This window comes from Lissotriton vulgaris, chromosome 1_2, assembly GCF_964263255.1.
Source record: "Lissotriton vulgaris chromosome 1_2, aLisVul1.2, whole genome shotgun sequence".
In the NCBI taxonomy this organism is placed as follows: Eukaryota; Metazoa; Chordata; class Amphibia; order Caudata; family Salamandridae; genus Lissotriton; species Lissotriton vulgaris.
The window spans coordinates 101,495,526-101,512,845 of NC_141686.1; the positions used below are offsets into that span (position 1 = coordinate 101,495,526).

The following is a 17,320-nucleotide window of genomic DNA, read 5'->3' on the forward strand; positions in this document are numbered from 1 at the left end:
TCTAGCCTCAACAGCTTCAAGAGAGGAACTCTTGCTGGCCGAGAAGACCAATATCAGTTCAGCTTGATCAGGTGAAAGATTGCCTGATTCTGCAAAAGGATGAGATTACGCTTTTGGGTTAGAAGTGGTTGCGGGCTACTGCATACTAAGAAACCGTTTATTGAGGTCCGGTTGGATTACTCGATCTTCTCCCACCTCAAAATCAGCTGCTAATTCAGTGTTCTATACCAATGAGCTATTTTTGTCCTCCCTGCCCCTTCCAGCGAATAGGTCCCCCTGACTAACAAAAGTGATTCAAACAGATTTGTATACCTTTTCATAGGAGAATTCATGACGTATTTTACACTGTGCCAATGCAAGGTAGATTGAGTAATGATCTGGACAGCCCCATACTGGAGAACTGCAGCGCCTGTCAACCTGATCCCTTCTGCTGGGATTGTTAAACAACATCAAGATTTAAAAGTATTAAACCGCAAGAGTTGGCTGGAGTAAGGCCGAAGGCTCCAATGTTTGGGAGTTACACAGTTTTCAGTCTTTTCATGTTTCTCTCAAAGAGCGAAGGGCCCTCTTATTTCTCCTTCTCATTCATATATGGAATTGAATGAGGGCTAATCAAAAAATGAATTAGAGCTGGACGTAGGAATGCAGCAGAAGACCCAGCAAATGCATTTCAAAGTTGCTCTTCTAAGGATACTTTTGTACTTGACAGATCAATTTAATCCTACAGGTGCTCTAAAATGAAGAATGCATTTCAGTCATCCTTGCAGAAAATCACACAGCCATCTATTCTAGGCTGCACAGAGTTTTCCGTCCTCTCCACCTGCTAGCTTGTTGTTGCAATATGTTGCAATTCTGGAGAATTGTCTGCTATGCTAGAATGCCCGGCCCAGTTCAAATGTTCATTGTACTTCCTGCAAAAATATCAAAAGAAAAACAAAGATTTGGTTTTGGAAAAATAATTCATTACCAACTTGTAAAAATCAAAACGTTCACATTTGAGTCAAAAAAAGAGAGGCTAGGTCTCACTTTTTTGATCAGGCTGTGTTACACCTACTGCTCTCAGGTGCTGTCCTGCTACCGATGGGCATGGAAGCTTTGGCCTGCTCTGTTTCCAGCCTGGATCGGTGCACCACTCATTACACAACCTGAAATTCTAGAGCTCCCTCTAGAACACCATATTGATACCCAACATAGCATGGACACCTGATCAGCACAGCTGAGTGCAGCCCAGAACCCCTGAGCTCAAGCAATCCACAAACCTCAGCATCCCAAGTAGCTAGGACAACAGGCACACGCCACCATGCCCGGCAAACACAGCACATGTCCTAATGATGAAATGCATTGCTTAAGTAAGGATATTGATAAAGTACGGTGTAATGAATTGATGGTATGCCAACCGTATTTCAAGAAAATCTATTTCACTATCCTTCAAAGAAAGGAAAATAATGTCTTATCAAGAAGCAGTGTGAATATGGGAAGGGCCTTTAAAAAAGATGTGGAGTTTCCTAAAGGAAAAGAAGAGGGTTGAACTGATTTAAGGGAGGGAGGAAGTAGGGTCAGAAAGTTTGTGAAGGGGATGTGAATACAATATAGATACTAGTATTTAGAGAGTGAGAGATAGGTAGAGGGAGAGAGGAGAAAGAAAGTGAGAGAGAAGAGCCAACTTAGGGCTGAGTTTCTCATTATCTGCCAGTGACTCCCTGTAGAACCTTACAGGCACAATTCAGGCTCTTCTGTAGCCATCCATCCCTACTTGTTATGCCGAGCCAGCCAATGTTGGGAAAAGTAGCAAGGGTCACAATGATGGAAGACATCTGCAACATTGGAAGTTATACAGTGGTATGGATGGGAGGGCTAGAAGAGTTATTATAAAGAATGAATACGCATCATACTGTTCTCTAGCCTCAACAGCTTCAAGAGAGGAATTCTTGCTGGCCAAGAAGACCAATGTCAGTTCAGCTTGAGCAGGTGAAAGCTTGCCTGATTCTGCACAAGGATGAGATTACGCTTTTGGGTTAGAAGTGGTCGCGGGCTACTGCATACTAAGAAACCGTTTATTGAGGTCCGGTTGGATTACTCGATCTTCTCCCACCTCAAAATCACCTGCTAATTCAGTGTTCTATACCAATGAGCTATTTTTGTCCTCCCTGCCCCTTTCAGCGAATGGGTCCCCCTGACTAACAAAAGTGATTCAAACAGATTTGTATACCTTTTCATAGGAGAATTCATGACGTATTTTATACTGTGCCAATGCAAGGTAGATTGAGTAATGATCTGGACAGCCCCATACTGGAGAACTGCAGCGCCTGTCAACCTGATCCCTTCTGCTGGGATTGTTAAACAACATCAAGATTTAAAAGGATTAAACCGCAAGAGTTGGCTGGAGTAAGGCCGAAGGCTCCAATGTTTGGGAGTTGCACAGTTTTCAGTCTTTTCATGTTTCTCTCAAAGAGCTAAGGGCCTTCTTATTTCTCCTTCTCATTCATATATGGAATTGAATGAGGGCTAATCAAAAAATGAATTAGAGCTGGACGTAGGAATGCAGCAGAAGACCCAGCAAACGCATTTCAAAGTTGCTCTTCTAAGGATACTTTTGTACTTGACAGATCAATTTAATCCTACAGGTGCTCTAAAATGAAGAATGCATTTCAGTCATCCTTGCAGAAAATCACACAGCCATCTATTCTAGGCTGCACAGAGTTTTCAGTCCTCTCCTCCTGCTAGCTTGTTGTTGCAATATGTTGCAATTCTGGAGAATTGTCTGCTATGCTAGAATGCCCGGCCCAGTTCAAATGTTCATTGTACTTCCTGCAAAAATATCAAAAGAAAAACAAAGATTTGGTTTTGGAAAAATAATTCATTACCATCTTGTAAAAATCAAAACGTTCACATTTGAGTCAAAAAAAGAGAGGCTAGGTCTCACTATTTTGCTCAAGCTGTGTTACACCTACTGCTCTCAGGTGCTGTCGTGCTACCGATGGGCATGGAAGCTTTGGCCTGCTCTGTTTCCAGCCTGGGTCGGTGCACCTCTCATTACACAACCTGAAATTCTAGAGCTCCCTCTAGAACACCATATTGATACCCAACGTAGCATGGACACCTGATCAACACAGCTAAGTGCAGCCCAGAACCCCTGAGCTCAAGCAATCCACAAGCCTCAGCCTCCCAAGTAGCTGGGACAACAGGCACACGCCACCATGCCCGGCAAACACAGCACATGTCCTAATGATGAAATGCATTGCTTAAGTAAGGATAATGATAAAGTACGGTGTAATGAATTGATGGTATGCCAACCGTATTTCAAGAAAATCTATTTCACTATCCTTCAAAGAAAGGAAAATAATGTCTTATCAAGAAGCAGTGTGAATATGGGAAGGGCCTTAAAAAAAGATGTGGAGTTTCCTAAAGGAAAAGAAGAGGGTTGAGCTGATTTAAGGGAGAGAGGAAGTAGGGTCAGAAAGTTTGTGAAGGGGATGTGAATACAATATAGATACTAGTATTTAGAGAGTGAGAGATAGGTAGAGGGAGAGAGGAGAAAGAAAGTGAGAGAGAAGAGCCAACTTAGGGCTGAGTTTCTCATTATCTGCCAGTGACTCCCTGTAGAACCTTACAGGCACAATTCAGGCTCTCCTGTAGCCATCCATCCCTTCTTGTTATGCCGAGCCAGCCAATGTTGAGAAAAGTAGCAAGGGTCACAATGATGGAAGACATCTGCAACATTGGAAGTTATAAAGTGGTATGGAGTGGGAGGGCAAGAAGAGTTAATATAAAGAATGAATACGCGTCATTCTGTTCTCTAGCCTCAACAGCTTCAAGAGAGGAATTCTTGCTGGCCAAGAAGACCAATGTCAGTTCAGCTTGAGCAGGTGAAAGCTTGCCTGATTCTGCAAAAGGATGAGATTACGCTTTTGGGTTAGAAGTGGTCGCGGGCTACTGCATACCAAGAAACCGTTTATTGAGGTCCAGTTGGATTATTCGATCTTCTCCCACCTCAAAATCAGCTGCTAACTCAGTGTTCTATACCAATGAGCTATTTTTGTCCTCCCTGCCCCTTCCAGCGAATGGGTCCCCCTGACTAACAAAAGTGATTCAAACAGATTTGTATACCTTTTCATAGGAGAATTCATGACGTATTTTATACTGTGCCAATGCAAGGTAGATTGAGTAATGATCTGGACAGCCCCATACTGGAGAACTGCAGCGCCTGTCAACCTGATCCCTTCTGCTGGGATTGTTAAACAACATCAAGATTTAAAAGTATTAAACCGCAAGAGTTGGCTGGAGTAAGGCCGAAGGCTCCAATGTTTGGGAGTTACACAGTTTTCAGTCTTTTCATGTTTCTCTCAAAGAGCTAAGGGCCCTCTTATTTCTCCTTCTCATTCATATATGGAATTGAATGAGGGCTAATCAAAAAATGAATTAGAGCTGGACGTAGGAATGCAGCAGAAGACCCAGCAAACGCATTTCAAAGTTGCTCTTCTAAGGATACTTTTGTACTTGACAGATCAATTTAATCCTACAGGTGCTCTAAAATGAAGAATGCATTTCAGTCATCCTTGCAGAAAATCACACAGCCATCTATTCTAGGCTGCACAGAGTTTTCAGTCCTCTCCACCTGCTAGCTTGTTGTTGCAATATGTCGCAATTCTGAAGAATTGTCTGCTATGCTAGAATGCCCGGCCCAGTTCAAATGTTCATTGTACTTCCTGCAAAAATATCAAAAGAAAAACAAAGATTTGGTTTTGGAAAAATAATTCATTACCATCTTGTAAAAATCAAAACGTTCACATTTGAGTCAAAAAAAGAGAGGCTAGGTCTCACTATGTTGCTCAGGCTGTGTTACACCTACTGCTCTCAGGTGCTGTCCTGCTACCGATGGGCATGGAAGCTTTGGCCTGCTCTGTTTCCAGCCTGGGTCGGTGCACCACTCATTACACAACCTGAAATTCTAGAGCTCCCTCTAGAACACCATATTGATACCCAACGTAGCATGGACACCTGATCAGCACAGCTGAAGGCAGCCCAGAACCCCTGAGCTCAAGCAATCCACAAGCCTCAGCCTCCCAAGTAGCTAGGACAACAGGCACACGCCACCATGCCCGGCAAATACAGCACATGTCCTAATGATGAAATGCATTGCTTAAGTAAGGATAATGATAAAGTACGGTGTAATGAATTGATGGTATGCCAACCGTATTTCAAGAAAATCTATTTCACTATCCTTCAAAGAAAGGAAAATAATGTCTTATCAAGAAGCAGTGTGAATATGGGAAGGGCCTTTAAAAAAGATGTGGAGTTTCCTAAAGGAAAAGAAGAGGGTTGAACTGATTTAAGGGAGAGAGGAAGTAGGGTCAGAAAGTTTGTGAAGGGGATGTGAATACAATATAGATACTAGTATTTAGAGAGTGAGAGATAGGTAGAGGGAGAGAGGAGAAAGAAAGTGAGAGAGAAGAGCCAACTTAGGGCTGAGTTTCTCATTATCTGCCAGTGACTCCCTGTAGAACCTTACAGGCACAATTCAGGCTCTTCTGTAGCCATCCATCCCTTCTTGTTATGCCGAGCCAGCCAATGTTGGGAAAAGTAGCAAGGGTCACAATGATGGAAGACATCTGCAACATTGGAAGTTATAAAGTGGTATGGAGTGGGAGGGCTAGAAGAGTTATTATAAAGAATGAATACGCATCATTCTGTTCTCTAGCCTCAACAGCTTCAAGAGAGGAACTCTTGCTGGCCGAGAAGACCAATATCAGTTCAGCTTGATCAGGTGAAAGATTGCCTGATTCTGCAAAAGGATGAGATTACGCTTTTGGGTTAGAAGTGGTTGCGGGCTACTGCATACTAAGAAACCGTTTATTGAGGTCCGGTTGGATTACTCGATCTTCTCCCACCTCAAAATCAGCTGCTAATTCAGTGTTCTATACCAATGAGCTATTTTTGTCCTCCCTGCCCCTTCCAGCGAATAGGTCCCCCTGACTAACAAAAGTGATTCAAACAGATTTGTATACCTTTTCATAGGAGAATTCATGACGTATTTTACACTGTGCCAATGCAAGGTAGATTGAGTAATGATCTGGACAGCCCCATACTGGAGAACTGCAGCGCCTGTCAACCTGATCCCTTCTGCTGGGATTGTTAAACAACATCAAGATTTAAAAGTATTAAACCGCAAGAGTTGGCTGGAGTAAGGCCGAAGGCTCCAATGTTTGGGAGTTACACAGTTTTCAGTCTTTTCATGTTTCTCTCAAAGAGCGAAGGGCCCTCTTATTTCTCCTTCTCATTCATATATGGAATTGAATGAGGGCTAATCAAAAAATGAATTAGAGCTGGACGTAGGAATGCAGCAGAAGACCCAGCAAATGCATTTCAAAGTTGCTCTTCTAAGGATACTTTTGTACTTGACAGATCAATTTAATCCTACAGGTGCTCTAAAATGAAGAATGCATTTCAGTCATCCTTGCAGAAAATCACACAGCCATCTATTCTAGGCTGCACAGAGTTTTCCGTCCTCTCCACCTGCTAGCTTGTTGTTGCAATATGTTGCAATTCTGGAGAATTGTCTGCTATGCTAGAATGCCCGGCCCAGTTCAAATGTTCATTGTACTTCCTGCAAAAATATCAAAAGAAAAACAAAGATTTGGTTTTGGAAAAATAATTCATTACCAACTTGTAAAAATCAAAACGTTCACATTTGAGTCAAAAAAAGAGAGGCTAGGTCTCACTTTTTTGATCAGGCTGTGTTACACCTACTGCTCTCAGGTGCTGTCCTGCTACCGATGGGCATGGAAGCTTTGGCCTGCTCTGTTTCCAGCCTGGATCGGTGCACCACTCATTACACAACCTGAAATTCTAGAGCTCCCTCTAGAACACCATATTGATACCCAACATAGCATGGACACCTGATCAGCACAGCTGAGTGCAGCCCAGAACCCCTGAGCTCAAGCAATCCACAAACCTCAGCATCCCAAGTAGCTAGGACAACAGGCACACGCCACCATGCCCGGCAAACACAGCACATGTCCTAATGATGAAATGCATTGCTTAAGTAAGGATATTGATAAAGTACGGTGTAATGAATTGATGGTATGCCAACCGTATTTCAAGAAAATCTATTTCACTATCCTTCAAAGAAAGGAAAATAATGTCTTATCAAGAAGCAGTGTGAATATGGGAAGGGCCTTTAAAAAAGATGTGGAGTTTCGTAAAGGAAAAGAAGAGGGTTGAACTGATTTAAGGGAGGGAGGAAGTAGGGTCAGAAAGTTTGTGAAGGGGATGTGTATACAATATAGATACTAGTATTTAGAGAGTGAGAGATAGGTAGAGGGAGAGAGGAGAAAGAAAGTGAGAGAGAAGAGCCAACTTAGGGCTGAGTTTCTCATTATCTGCCAGTGACTCCCTGTAGAACCTTACAGGCACAATTCAGGCTCTTCTGTAGCCATCCATCCCTACTTGTTATGCCGAGCCAGCCAATGTTGGGAAAAGTAGCAAGGGTCACAATGATGGAAGACATCTGCAACATTGGAAGTTATACAGTGGTATGGATGGGAGGGCTAGAAGAGTTATTATAAAGAATGAATACGCATCATACTGTTCTCTAGCCTCAACAGCTTCAAGAGAGGAATTCTTGCTGGCCAAGAAGACCAATGTCAGTTCAGCTTGAGCAGGTGAAAGCTTGCCTGATTCTGCACAAGGATGAGATTACGCTTTTGGGTTAGAAGTGGTCGCGGGCTACTGCATACTAAGAAACCGTTTATTGAGGTCCGGTTGGATTACTCGATCTTCTCCCACCTCAAAATCACCTGCTAATTCAGTGTTCTATACCAATGAGCTATTTTTGTCCTCCCTGCCCCTTTCAGCGAATGGGTCCCCCTGACTAACAAAAGTGATTCAAACAGATTTGTATACCTTTTCATAGGAGAATTCATGACGTATTTTATACTGTGCCAATGCAAGGTAGATTGAGTAATGATCTGGACAGCCCCATACTGGAGAACTGCAGCGCCTGTCAACCTGATCCCTTCTGCTGGGATTGTTAAACAACATCAAGATTTAAAAGGATTAAACCGCAAGAGTTGGCTGGAGTAAGGCCGAAGGCTCCAATGTTTGGGAGTTGCACAGTTTTCAGTCTTTTCATGTTTCTCTCAAAGAGCTAAGGGCCTTCTTATTTCTCCTTCTCATTCATATATGGAATTGAATGAGGGCTAATCAAAAAATGAATTAGAGCTGGACGTAGGAATGCAGCAGAAGACCCAGCAAACGCATTTCAAAGTTGCTCTTCTAAGGATACTTTTGTACTTGACAGATCAATTTAATCCTACAGGTGCTCTAAAATGAAGAATGCATTTCAGTCATCCTTGCAGAAAATCACACAGCCATCTATTCTAGGCTGCACAGAGTTTTCAGTCCTCTCCTCCTGCTAGCTTGTTGTTGCAATATGTTGCAATTCTGGAGAATTGTCTGCTATGCTAGAATGCCCGGCCCAGTTCAAATGTTCATTGTACTTCCTGCAAAAATATCAAAAGAAAAACAAAGATTTGGTTTTGGAAAAATAATTCATTACCATCTTGTAAAAATCAAAACGTTCACATTTGAGTCAAAAAAAGAGAGGCTAGGTCTCACTATTTTGCTCAAGCTGTGTTACACCTACTGCTCTCAGGTGCTGTCGTGCTACCGATGGGCATGGAAGCTTTGGCCTGCTCTGTTTCCAGCCTGGGTCGGTGCACCTCTCATTACACAACCTGAAATTCTAGAGCTCCCTCTAGAACACCATATTGATACCCAACGTAGCATGGACACCTGATCAACACAGCTAAGTGCAGCCCAGAACCCCTGAGCTCAAGCAATGCACAAGCCTCAGCCTCCCAAGTAGCTGGGACAACAGGCACACGCCACCATGCCCGGCAAACACAGCACATGTCCTAATGATGAAATGCATTGCTTAAGTAAGGATAATGATAAAGTACGGTGTAATGAATTGATGGTATGCCAACCGTATTTCAAGAAAATCTATTTCACTATCCTTCAAAGAAAGGAAAATAATGTCTTATCAAGAAGCAGTGTGAATATGGGAAGGGCCTTAAAAAAAGATGTGGAGTTTCCTAAAGGAAAAGAAGAGGGTTGAGCTGATTTAAGGGAGAGAGGAAGTAGGGTCAGAAAGTTTGTGAAGGGGATGTGAATACAATATAGATACTAGTATTTAGAGAGTGAGAGATAGGTAGAGGGAGAGAGGAGAAAGAAAGTGAGAGAGAAGAGCCAACTTAGGGCTGAGTTTCTCATTATCTGCCAGTGACTCCCTGTAGAACCTTACAGGCACAATTCAGGCTCTCCTGTAGCCATCCATCCCTTCTTGTTATGCCGAGCCAGCCAATGTTGAGAAAAGTAGCAAGGGTCACAATGATGGAAGACATCTGCAACATTGGAAGTTATAAAGTGGTATGGAGTGGGAGGGCAAGAAGAGTTAATATAAAGAATGAATACGCGTCATTCTGTTCTCTAGCCTCAACAGCTTCAAGAGAGGAATTCTTGCTGGCCAAGAAGACCAATGTCAGTTCAGCTTGAGCAGGTGAAAGCTTGCCTGATTCTGCAAAAGGATGAGATTACGCTTTTGGGTTAGAAGTGGTCGCGGGCTACTGCATACCAAGAAACCGTTTATTGAGGTCCAGTTGGATTATTCGATCTTCTCCCACCTCAAAATCAGCTGCTAACTCAGTGTTCTATACCAATGAGCTATTTTTGTCCTCCCTGCCCCTTCCAGCGAATGGGTCCCCCTGACTAACAAAAGTGATTCAAACAGATTTGTATACCTTTTCATAGGAGAATTCATGACGTATTTTATACTGTGCCAATGCAAGGTAGATTGAGTAATGATCTGGACAGCCCCATACTGGAGAACTGCAGCGCCTGTCAACCTGATCCCTTCTGCTGGGATTGTTAAACAACATCAAGATTTAAAAGTATTAAACCGCAAGAGTTGGCTGGAGTAAGGCCGAAGGCTCCAATGTTTGGGAGTTACACAGTTTTCAGTCTTTTCATGTTTCTCTCAAAGAGCTAAGGGCCCTCTTATTTCTCCTTCTCATTCATATATGGAATTGAATGAGGGCTAATCAAAAAATGAATTAGAGCTGGACGTAGGAATGCAGCAGAAGACCCAGCAAACGCATTTCAAAGTTGCTCTTCTAAGGATACTTTTGTACTTGACAGATCAATTTAATCCTACAGGTGCTCTAAAATGAAGAATGCATTTCAGTCATCCTTGCAGAAAATCACACAGCCATCTATTCTAGGCTGCACAGAGTTTTCAGTCCTCTCCACCTGCTAGCTTGTTGTTGCAATATGTCGCAATTCTGAAGAATTGTCTGCTATGCTAGAATGCCCGGCCCAGTTCAAATGTTCATTGTACTTCCTGCAAAAATATCAAAAGAAAAACAAAGATTTGGTTTTGGAAAAATAATTCATTACCATCTTGTAAAAATCAAAACGTTCACATTTGAGTCAAAAAAAGAGAGGCTAGGTCTCACTATTTTGCTCAGGCTGTTTTACACCTACTGCTCTCAGGTGCTGTCTTGCTACCGATGGGCATGGAAGCTTTGGCCTGCTCTGTTTCCAGCCTGGGTCGGTGCACCTCTCATTACACAACCTGAAATTCTAGAGCTCCCTCTGGAACACCATATTGATACCCAACATAGCATGGACACCTGATCAACACAGCTGAGTGCAGCCCAGAACCCCTGAGCTCAAGCAATCCACAAGCCTCAGCCTCCCAAGTAGCTAGGACAACAGGCACACGCCACCATGCCCGGCAAACACAGCACATGTCCTAATGATGAAATGCATTGCTTAAGTAAGGATAATGATAAAGTACGGTGTAATGAATTGATGGTATGCCAACCGTATTTCAGGAAAATTTATTTCACTATCCTTCAAAGAAAGGAAAATAATGTCTTATCAAGAAGCAGTGTGAATATGGGAAGGGCCTTTAAAAAAAATGTGGAGTTTCCTAAAGGAAAAGAAGAGGGTTGAACTGATTTAAGGGAGAGAGGAAGTAGGGTCAGAAAGTTTGTGAAGGGGATGTGAATACAATATAGATACTAGTATTTAGAGAGTGAGAGATAGGTAGAGGGAGAGAGGAGAAAGAAAGTGAGAGAGAAGAGCCAACTTAGGGCTGAGTTTCTCATTATCTGCCAGTGACTCCCTGTAGAACCTTACAGGCACAATTCAGGCTCTTCTGTAGCCATCCATCCCTTCTTGTTATGCCGAGCCAGCCAATGTTGGGAAAAGTAGCAAGGGTCACAATGATGGAAGACATCTGCAACATTGGAAGTTATAAAGTGGTATGGATGGGAGGGCTAGAAGAGTTATTATAAAGAATGAATACGCATCATTCTGTTCTCTAGCCTCAACAGCTTCAAGAGAGGAATTCTTGCTGGCCAAGAAGACCAATGTCAGTTCAGCTTGAGCAGGTGAAAGCTTGCCTGATTCTGCAAAAGGATGAGATTACGCTTTTGGGTTAGAAGTGGTCGCGGGCTACTGCATACTAAGAAACCGTTTATTGAGGTCCGGTTGGATTACTCGATCTTCTCCCACCTCAAAATCAGCTGCTAATTCAGTGTTGTATACCAATGAGCTATTTTTGTCCTCCCTGCCCCTTGCAGCGAATGGGTCCCCCTGACTAACAAAAGTGATTCAAACAGATTTGTATACCTTTTCATAGGAGAATTCATGACGTATTTTATACTGTGCCAATGCAAGGTAGATTGAGTAATGATCTGGACAGCCCCATACTGGAGAACTGCAGCGCCTGTCAACCTGATCCCTTCTGCTGGGATTGTTAAACAACATCAAGATTTAAAAGGATTAAACCGCAAGACTTGGCGGGAGTAAGGCCGAAGGCTCCAATGTTTGGGAGTTACACAGTTTTCAGTCTTTTCATGTTTCTCTCAAAGAGCGAAGGGCCCTCTTATTTCTCCTTCTCATTCATATATGGAATTGAATGAGGGCTAATCAAAAAATGAATTAGAGCTGGACGTAGGAATGCAGCAGAAGACCCAGCAAACGCATTTCAAAGTTGCTCTTCTAAGGATACTTTTGTACTTGACAGATCAATTTAATCCTACAGGTGCTCTAAAATGAAGAATGCATTTCAGTCATCCTTGCAGAAAATCACACAGCCATCTATTCTAGGCTGCACAGAGTTTTCAGTCCTCTCCTCCTGCTAGCTTGTTGTTGCAATATGTTGCAATTCTGGAGAATTGTCTGCTATGCTAGAATGCCCGGCCCAGTTCAAATGTTCATTGTACTTCCTGCAAAAATATCAAAAGAAAAACAAAGATTTGGTTTTGGAAAAATAATTCATTACCATCTTGTAAAAATCAAAACGTTCACATTTGAGTCAAAAAAAAAGAGGCTAGGTCTCACTATTTTGCTCAAGCTGTGTTACACCTACTGCTCTCAGGTGCTGTCCTGCTACTGATGGGCATGGAAGCTTTGGCCTGCTCTGTTTCCAGCCTGGGTCGGTGCACCTCTCATTACACAACCTGAAAATCTAGAGCTCCCTCGAGAACACCATATTGATTCCCAACGTAGCATGGACCCCTGATCAACACAGCTGAGTGCAGCCCAGAACCCCTGAGCTCAAGCAATCCACAAGCCTCAGCCTCCCATGTAGCTGGGACAACAGGCACACGCCACCATGCCCGGCAAACACAGCACATGTCCTAATGATGAAATGCATTGCTTAAGTAAGGATAATGATAAAGTACGGTGTAATGAATTGATGGTATGCCAACCGTATTTCAAGAAAATCTATTTCACTATCCTTCAAAGAAAGGAAAATAATGTCTTATCAAGAAGCAGTGTGAATATGGGAAGGGCCTTTAAAAAAGATGTGGAGTTTCCTAAAGGAAAAGAAGAGGGTTGAACTGATTTAAGGGAGAGAGGAAGTAGGGTCAGAAAGTCTGTGAAGGGGATGTGAATACAATATAGATACTAGTATTTAGAGAGTGAGAGATAGGTAGAGGGAGAGAGGAGAAAGAAAGTGAGAGAGAAGAGCCAACTTAGGGATGAGTTTCTCATTATCTGCCAGTGACTCCCTGTAGAACCTTACAGGCACAATTCAGGCTCTCCTGTAGCCATCCATCCCTTCTTGTTATGCCGAGCCAGCCAATGTTGAGAAAAGTAGCAAGGGTCACAATGATGGAAGACATCTGCAACATTGGAAGTTATAAAGTGGTATGGAGTGGGAGGGCTAGAAGAGTTATTATAAAGAATGAATACGCATCATTCTGTTCTCTAGCCTCAACAGCTTCAAGAGAGGAATTCTTGCTGGCCAAGAAGACCAATGTCAGTTCAGCTTGAGCAGGTGAAAGCTTGCCTGATTCTGCAAAAAGATGAGATTACGCTTTTGGGTTAGAAGTGGTCGCGGGCTACTGCATACTAAGAAACCGTTTATTGAGGTCCAGTTGGATTATTCGATCTTCTCCCACCTCAAAATCAGCTGCTAATTCAGTGTTCTATACCAATGAGCTATTTTTGTCCTCCCTGCCCCTTCCAGCGAATGGGTCCCCCTGACTAACAAAAGTGATTCAGACAGATTTGTATACCTTTTCATAGGAGACTTCGTGACGTATTTTATACTGTGCCAATGCAAGGTAGATTGAGTAATGATCTGGACAGCCCCATACTGGAGAACTGCAGCGCCTGTCAACCTGATCCCTTCTGCTGGTATTGTTAAACAACATCAAGATTTAAAAGTATTAAACCGCAAGAGTTGGCTGGAGTAAGGCCGAAGGCTCCAATGTTTGGGAGTTGCACAGTTCTCAGTCTTTTCATGTTTCTCTCAAAGAGCGAAGGGCCCTCTTATTTCTCCTTCTCATTCATATATGGAATTGAATGAGGGCTAATCAAAAAATGAATTAGAGCTGGACGTAGGAATGCAGCAGAAGACCCAGCAAATGCATTTCAAAGTTGCTCTTCTGAGGATACTTTTGTACTTGACAGATCAATTTAATCCTACAGGTGCTCTAAAATGAAGAATGCATTTCAGTCATCCTTGCAGAAAATCACACAGCCATCTATTCTAGGCTGCACAGAGTTTTCCGCCCTCTCCACCTGCTAGCTTGTTGTTGCAATATGTTGCAATTCTGGAGAATTGTCTGCTATGCTAGAATGCCCGGCCCAGTTCAAATGTTCATTGTACTTCCTGCAAAAATATCAAAAGAAAAACAAAGATTTGGTTTTGGAAAAATAATTCATTACCATCTTGTAAAAATCAAAACGTTCACATTTGAGTAAAAAAAAAAGAGGCTAGGTCTCACTATTTTGCTCAAGCTGTGTTACACCTACTGCTCTCAGGTGCTGTCCTGCTACCGATGGGCATGGAAGCTTTGGCCTGCTCTGTTTCCAGCCTGGGTCGGTGCACCTCTCATTACACAACCTGAAATTCTAGAGCTCCCTCTAGAACACCATATTGATACCCAACGTAGCATGGACACCTGATCAACACAGCTGAGTGCAGCCCAGAACCCCTGAGATCAAGCAATCCACAAGCCTCAGCCTCCCAAGTAGCTAGTACAACAGGCACACGCCACCATGCCCGGCAAACACAGCACATGTCCTAATGATGAAATGCATTGCTTAAGTAAGGATAATGATAAAGTACGGTGTAATGAATTGATGGTAAGCCAACCGTATTTCAAGAAAATCTATTTCACTATCCTTCAAAGAAAGGAAAATAATGTCTTATCAAGAAGCAGTGTGAATATGGGAAGGGCCTTTAAGAAAGATGTGGAGTTTCCTAAAGGAAAAGAAGAGGGTTGAACTGATTTAAGGGAGAGAGGAAGTAGGGTCAGAAAGTTTGTGAAGGGGATGTGAATACAATATAGATACTAGTATTTAGAGAGTGAGAGATAGGTAGAGGGAGAGAGGAGAAAGAAAGCGAGAGAGAAGAGCCAACTTAGGGCTGAGTTTCTCATTATCTGCCAGTGACTCCCTGTAGAACCTTACAGGCACAATTCAGGCTCTCCTGTAGCCATCCATCCCTTCTTGTTATGCCGAGCCAGCCAATGTTGAGAAAAGCAGCAAGGGTCACATTGATGGAAGACATCTGAAACATTGGAAGTTATAAAGTGGTATGGAGTGGGAGGGCGAGAAGAGGTATTATAAAGAATGAATACGCGTCATTCTGTTCTCTAGCCTCAACAGCTTCAAGAGAGGAACTCTTGCTGGCCAAGAAGACCAATGTCAGTTCAGCTTGAGCAGGTGAAAGCTTGCCTGATTCTGCAAAAGGATGAGATTACGCTTTTGGGTTAGAAGTGGTTGCGGGCTACTGCATACTAAGAAACCGTTTATTGAGGTTTTGTTGGATTACTCGATCTTCTCCCACCTCAAAATCAGCTGCTAATTCAGTGTTCTATACTAATGAGCTATTTTTGTCCTCCCTGCCCCTTCCAGCGAATGGGTCCCCCTGACTAACAAAAGTGATTCAAACAGATTTGTATACCTTTTCATAGGAGACTTCATGACGTATTTTATACTGTGCCAATGCAAGGTAGATTGAGTAATGATCTGGACAGCCCCATACTGGAGAACTGCAGCGCCTGTCAACCTGATCCCTTCTGCTGGGATTGTTAAACTACATCAAGATTTAAAAGTATTAAACCGCAAGTGTTGGCTGGAGTAAGGCCGAAGGCTCCAATGTTTGGGAGTTACACAGTTTTCAGTCTTTTCATGTTTCTCTCAAAGAGCGAAGGGCCTTCCTATTTCTCCTTCTCATTCATATATGGAATTGAATGAGGGCTAATCAAAAAATGAATTAGAGCTGGACGTAGGAATGCAGCAGAAGACCCAGCAAACGCATTTCAAAGTTGCTCTTCTAAGGATACTTTTGTACTTGACAGATCAATTTAATCCTACAGGTGCTCTAAAATGAAGAATGCATTTCAGTCATCCTTGCAGAAAATCACACAGCCATCTATTCTAGGCTGCACAGAGTTTTCAGTCCTCTCCACCTGCTAGCTTGTTGTTGCAATATGTCGCAATTCTGGAGAATTGTCTGCTATGCTAGAATGCCCGGCCCAGTTCAAATGTTCATTGTACTTCCTGCAAAAATATCAAAAGAAAAACAAAGATTTGGTTTTGGAAAAATAATTCATTACCATCTTGTAAAAATCAAAACGTTCACATTTGAGTCAAAAAAAGAGAGGCTAGGTCTCACTATTTTGCTTAAGCTGTGTTACACCTACTGCTCTCAGGTGCTGTCCTGCTACCAATGGGCATGGAAGCTTTGGCATGCTCTGTTTCCAGCCTGGGTCGGTGCACCTCTCCTTACACAACCTGAAATTCTAGAGCTCCCTCTAGAACACCATATTGATACCCAACGTAGCATGGACACCTGATCAACACAGCTGAGTGCAGCCCAGAACTCCTGAGCTCAAGCAATCCACAAGCCTCAGCCTCCCAAGTAGCTAGGACAACAGGCACACGCCACCATGCCCGGCAAACACAGCACATGTCCTAATGATGAAATGCATTGCTTAAGTAAGGATAATGATAAAGTACGGTGTAATGAATTGATGGTATGCCAACCGTATTTCAAGAAAATCTATTTCACTATCCTTCAAAGAAAGGAAAATAATGTCTTATCAAGAAGCAGTGTGAATATGGGAAGGGCCTTTAAAAAAGATGTGGAGTTTCCTAAAGGAAAAGAAGAGGGTTGAACTGATTTAAGGGAGAGAGGAAGTAGGGTCAGAAAGTTTGTGAAGGGGATGTGAATACAATATAGATACTAGTATTTAGAGAGTGAGAGATAGGTAGAGGGAGAGAGGAGAAAGAAAGTGAGAGAGAAGAGCCAACTTAGGGCTGAGTTTCTCATTATCTGCCAGTGACTCCCTGTAGAACCTTACAGGCACAATTCAGGCTCTCCTGTAGCCATCCATCCCTTCTTGTTATGCCGAGCCAGCCAATGTTGAGAAAAGTAGCAAGGGTCACAATGATGGAAGACATCTGCAACATTGGAAGTTATAAAGTGGTATGGAGTGGGAGGGCTAGAAGAGGTATTATAAAGAATGAATACGCGTCATTCTGTTCTCTAGCCTCAACAACTTCAAGAGAGGAACTCTTGCTGGCCAAGAAGACCAATGTCAGTTCAGCTTGAGCAGGTGAAAGCTTGCTTGATTCTGCAAAAGGATGAGATTACGCTTTTGGGTTAGAAGTGGTCGAGGGCTACTGCATACTAAGAAACCGTTTATTGAGGTCCAGTTGGATTACTCGATCTTCTCCCACCTCAAAATCAGCTGCTAATTCAGTGTTCTATACCAATGAGCTATTT

At 42.8% G+C, this 17,320-nt stretch overlaps 9 non-coding genes across 9 annotated transcripts; all 9 read right to left on the bottom strand.

Annotated features, from left to right (window-relative positions):
- Positions 1-1,009: 1,009 nt before the first annotated feature.
- On the bottom strand, positions 1,010-1,309 carry LOC147734593 (signal recognition particle RNA). Its single transcript, XR_015307650.1, has one exon.
- Positions 1,310-2,906: 1,597 nt separating this feature from the next.
- On the bottom strand, positions 2,907-3,206 carry LOC147734594 (signal recognition particle RNA). The gene has a single exon (XR_015307920.1).
- A 1,598-nt stretch (positions 3,207-4,804) lies between these two features.
- LOC147734595 (signal recognition particle RNA) lies at positions 4,805-5,104 on the bottom strand. The gene has a single exon (XR_015307879.1).
- A 1,598-nt stretch (positions 5,105-6,702) lies between these two features.
- LOC147734596 (signal recognition particle RNA) lies at positions 6,703-7,002 on the bottom strand. Its single transcript, XR_015307651.1, has one exon.
- Positions 7,003-8,599: 1,597 nt separating this feature from the next.
- On the bottom strand, positions 8,600-8,899 carry LOC147734597 (signal recognition particle RNA). The gene has a single exon (XR_015307979.1).
- A 1,598-nt stretch (positions 8,900-10,497) lies between these two features.
- Positions 10,498-10,797, bottom strand: LOC147734598 (signal recognition particle RNA). The gene has a single exon (XR_015308206.1).
- Positions 10,798-12,394: 1,597 nt separating this feature from the next.
- Positions 12,395-12,694, bottom strand: LOC147734599 (signal recognition particle RNA). The gene has a single exon (XR_015307637.1).
- Positions 12,695-14,292: 1,598 nt separating this feature from the next.
- Positions 14,293-14,592, bottom strand: LOC147734600 (signal recognition particle RNA). The gene has a single exon (XR_015308181.1).
- A 1,598-nt stretch (positions 14,593-16,190) lies between these two features.
- LOC147734601 (signal recognition particle RNA) lies at positions 16,191-16,490 on the bottom strand. The gene has a single exon (XR_015308287.1).
- Between the last annotated feature and the right edge of the window lie 830 nt (positions 16,491-17,320).